Source organism: Elephantulus edwardii, unplaced genomic scaffold (genome assembly GCF_000299155.1).
Source record: "Elephantulus edwardii isolate Elephantulus edwardi_28Jun2011 unplaced genomic scaffold, EleEdw1.0 scaffold00007, whole genome shotgun sequence".
NCBI classification, from domain to species: Eukaryota; Metazoa; Chordata; class Mammalia; order Macroscelidea; family Macroscelididae; genus Elephantulus; species Elephantulus edwardii.
This window is the reverse complement of record NW_006399757.1, coordinates 27,558,347-27,562,565: the sequence shown is the minus strand read 5'-3', so window position 1 is coordinate 27,562,565 and position 4,219 is coordinate 27,558,347.

The window sequence follows — 4,219 nt, the reverse complement described above, 5'->3', positions numbered from 1 at the left end:
TTTGAAGCTGGCAACATTCACCATGTGACAGTTTTTCTGTTCAAGAAGGTCATTGAATTGCATAGTATATTTACTTTAAAAGGACCCTGAGATACCGTATGCCCTGGACCTGAAAGAGTTTGTATAACTTTGAGTACAGAGTTTTAGAATCTGTACAGAGTATTTTGGAGAAGGTCTGACATTCATGGGGATATCTTTAAAACATTTTATCACGGTGTTTTTTTCCCTAGCCCCATGTTGTTGTTGCTGTTGTTGTATGTGCCGTTGAGTCGCTTGTGACTCATAGTGACCCTATGTACAACAGCTCTAATCTATGTCCTTTGCCAATCTCATCCCGATTGCCCCAGTCACCGAATCAATCCACCTCCTAGAGGGCCTTCCCCTCCTGCACCTGCCCTCCACCCTCCCAAGCATGATGTGCTTCTCCAAGGACAGGTCTCTCCTTACAACATGACCAAAGTATGTCACATGAAGCCTCAGCCTCAGAATCCTTGCCTCCAAGGAGCAGCCAGTTTAACCCTCTCCAGGATGAATCTGTTTGGTATCCTCAGCACTCTTCTCCAACACCAAAGCTCAAAAGCATCAATTCTCCTTCTATACTAAGGTGTATCTGGTACAGGCCATGGCCTTTGCAATCTCTTGCTATGAGTCAGAGAGCTAGCCCCACAATGTTCCTTATTTTTCTTCCAGTCTTCTTCTAATACAACATGCATTCTTGCTGACCCTATTGTTCATAGGGTTTTCTGAGTCTTCTATTTTAGAAGTGGATGGCTAATCCTTCATTCCTAGAGTGTCATAATCACATGCAAGCAAAAGGCTGCCAAAGATTATTTAAAAATGACCAAAACAGTACAAAGAACTGTCAGAAATTCAAACTGAATTTAGAAGAGGCTGCAGCACCAGGGATATAATTCCTAATGTCAGGTGGATCCTGGTTGAAAGCAAAGAATACCAAAAGAATGTCTATATGTGCTTTATGGACTATGTAAAGGCAAATGACTGTGTAGATCATAACAAATTATGGCTAACATTTAGAAGAATGGGAATCCCAGAACACTTAATTGTTCATGTGAAACATAGACCAAGAGCCTCCTGGGATTTTTTTTATGAATAATTATATTTATTTAATGAAATTGGATGCTGAGATGTTCTACATTGAGAAAAATGAGAAGCTATTTTACTGAAGGAGCTCTGGTGGCTTAGTAGTAAGGAGTTGTACTGCCAACCCAAAGGCACCCAGTTCAAATCCAACAGCTGCTTTGTGGAAGAAAGATGGGCAATCTCCTCCTGTGTTATTGCCTCTGAAAATCCACTGAAGGGTCAGTAATGGATTGGGTCCTACTTGATGATACTCAACAGCAATTATACTAATAAGCAAACAAAATCACCAAGAGTAAACAAAAGCATATGCTAGAATGTCCTTGTTAGCACTAGCAAGATAAAACTGGATTTTTAGATTTTGCAGTATAGTTTTACATATTCTGTTTATTATCAACCTATACATTAAGAAAATATTTAAGTATATTAGCGCATTATTTTAATCTCACCTATTAACAAGTTAATTTCAAAAACTATTATGCTCCTTTTTAATTTTTCCAAAACTGTATATTCAATGAATGAGGTCATAAAGTAGTACTAATTCTACTCATCTGCCCCTGTCCGTCATTCAGAATCTAGAGAGCTCTGTTGGCCTAGTAGTCAGGAGTTATACTGGCAACCCTGAGGTAGGCAGTTCAAATCCACCAGCTACTCCACAGAGAAAGATGAGAAATCTCTTCCCATGCAATTAACTGCCTTTGGTTCCAACTCCAAGGTAAACAGTGACAATAACAGAAGCAGAAACAAATCTAGACACAACTATTAAATGATAGGCCCTGTGGGCAGACTCACTTGCAGGAGACAAGCTATCTTTCAGACAACTGCCACATCCAATCACCATGTTCCACAACTGCTTTCTCTGTCAAACGACTGCGCGCCTAGCAACGTCATCAGCTGCCAGCTAACCTCGCCAGTAGCCTCAGCCAATCTGCCAGCTATATGACTACTTCCTCTGCCAGAAGACGGCCCCTTCCTCCCCGAGTCTTTTAAAAGGCCACTTCTTCTTCATAGCATGTGGGAACTTTTTGACCCATGCTGCCAGCGAATCTCTGTCTCTCCCTTCCCCCCTCCCCCACCCCGCCGTCCCACCCTCCATCAGAGAATCCTGCCCGAGATCCTGAGATCCCCAATAAAAGCGACTTTGCTTACTTTTAATTTCTGAGCCAGTTTTACCTAATGTTAAGTAATCTAAGCTCCCTTTGATTCTCTTTCCCCCTTTGTCTGGTATTAATCTGCCTTTTCACTATTCCCTCTTCCTAGGTACACGTAGCTATAATATAATGGTCCTTGCCAGGCTAAGGCAATCAATCAGTGTCACTTGATCAATACTTTCTATATTCTATTCCAGTGAATACTTAATTGCTTTACGTCTAATCCTTAGAAATTACTTTTTTGGAAAGATTACTAGTTGTTTGGTTTTTTTGTTATTTGAATTTTAATAAGTGATTTCAAAAATGACTATATTTGCAACCAAAGAAACACTCTTTGATATGTAACCTGTGATACCTATACTTTTGAGTAATCCTTGTAGATAAAGTGTTTGAAATTAAACCAAGTCTCTTAATGCCAATAATTACCATTCCAGTTCATATGAAATTAAGGATTAAAGATAATAGTTTCAATAAATATTTTATTCCCTTCCAGATAACATTCTTTTCCTAGTCATTTTAATATGATTTCAACCATTTTCAGTGAAAACTAGGAGATATGGTACAGGACCTAGGTTAGTATAATTAAAGTTTTACTTTACTACGCAAGGAAGGTTTCTTTATCAAAGAGGAAGTAGTAACTCTCCCCAGGGAAACACCTTTGTAATGGATTGACTGCCGACAGTTGATCTCATCATTGAGGTAAATGCCATCAGATCTTATAATGACAGATAATGACATTAGAAATGCCAGATCATTGAGCACACGACTTCAATGATAATAAAAAACAATGTTAAATAGGTCGTATTATTTTATATGCATTTAAATGTTGTAGTAGTAATAGTAGTAGTAGTAGTAGTAGAATACTATTGAGTCAGAACCAACCCATAGTTTACCTTCCACTGGATTTTCAGAGACAATAGATCTCATAGAAAGAGATTTACCATTTTTCTCCTGCAGAGCAGCTGGTGGATTTAAACCATGTGCCTTTGGGATTGCAGTGACACTTCTTACCACTAGTCTACCAGAGTTCCCTATTTTATTGATGGTGGTTTGTACTGTCAAGTCAGAATTTACTCATAGCTGACCTTTCTGCAGCTTTTCAGAGACAGTAAATCATATAGGAGAATTACAATCAGAGCAGCTGGTAGATTTGAACAGCATGGCTTTGGGATTGCAGCACATTTTCTTACTAGTTGCCATGAGAGTAAAAATTTAAGAGTAATTATGTAAATTTTAACTTAAGATGATTACACATTTAATTATTTTAATATTAAAATGTAGAAGTAGGAGTGGCATCCACTTCTGAAATGGCCTCTATGAATATGGGGAAATGATGAAAGTTATACAAGTGTTCAGGTCTTCCATTCATAAGGTTGCTGTGAGTCATCTATGACTCAACTGTACTTAACAACAATGACAATGACAACATAGACAGAGCTACATTGGGCTTGTGGACAGAAAAATATGCTACCAAGACCAAGGCAAGTGATTTTAATCTGTGGTACTTAGGACTGGCTTAAGTTGGCTTTTTGTCAAACATTCTTCTACATTCTCCTAAGTGGTATTGCACTGGTCTGTGCATTGCTGTACAAAGGTAACTCGTATTTGCTGTGATGCTGAACACTGTGACACTGATGTGCCAAATATAATAATGGTTACCTTTGGTGGACAGTGGTGGAGCTTCCCGATTAAAACAAGCTTGGAAGCAAGAATGGGATCCACTTCCAAAATGGCTTGCCTCTGGAAACTCTATGCACAGTGCTCAGGTCTTTTGTTCATCGGGTTGCTATGAGTCACCTATTACTCGATGGCACCTAACAGCAATAGCAACAGCAACAACAATATTAAAATAAAGATTATAAATGAAAATATCTAATTTAAGAATTCTTATCTTTTAAGCTCTTTCATTTTTTTTTAAATTTAGGTTGTTTATTTTTCATTTCAATGAACATCTACAGAGATTTTGGATT